A 710-nucleotide genomic window follows, 5' to 3' on the forward strand; every position below is an offset into this window, starting at 1 on the left:
TTGGGAAATAGTTTCATTTATATTTACTTTATTAACTTGTTTTTTTTGTAGGCGAGGTTTGCTTTAGAGCTCTCGGATGCTTATGTAAAGAAGGCATTGGGAAAAAGATGGAGAGACAATAAAAGTACTTTGAAGAAAAATTATTATAAGACAAAAACAACCCTCGATGAGAAATTGCAAAATGTCCCACGGGTATCTTTGAGGTACCAATGGGAAGATGCGGTTAGATTTTGGCATTCAAGAAAGGTGAGGTATGACGTACTTCAAACTATTCTAATTATTTTGGTTTATAGTATTTACTATTTACGTACTAAAAATTTCATAACATAAGATCGTGAACAAGTTGGAAAAAGCAGTGTAAATAAAATTCACTCACACAGTAAGATTAGAAGTTTTGCATGTGTAGCGAGAGGCGAGGTATTTTAATTTTTAATATTGTCAAATATGTATAACTTTCCATTAAATAATATTTTTACTACTATATTGTAGAAACTGTCATCCGGTCAAAAAGTTGGACGCCTTCAACTTTTTGAAATTACACGTAGGAAGAATGATGGATCTCCCATGACTCCTGAAGCTGGTGAAATAATGGTACGTTTACTTAATACGATTTGACTTGTTTTAGTTATTTATAGTATTTATTTTCTAATGGTTTAATTCATTGCTTGTAATGCGACTATTGTTATGTTGCATATGTTTTTTAATATATA

The sequence above is a fragment of the Gossypium raimondii genome, chromosome 10 (assembly GCF_025698545.1).
Source record: "Gossypium raimondii isolate GPD5lz chromosome 10, ASM2569854v1, whole genome shotgun sequence".
NCBI classification, from domain to species: Eukaryota; Viridiplantae; Streptophyta; class Magnoliopsida; order Malvales; family Malvaceae; genus Gossypium; species Gossypium raimondii.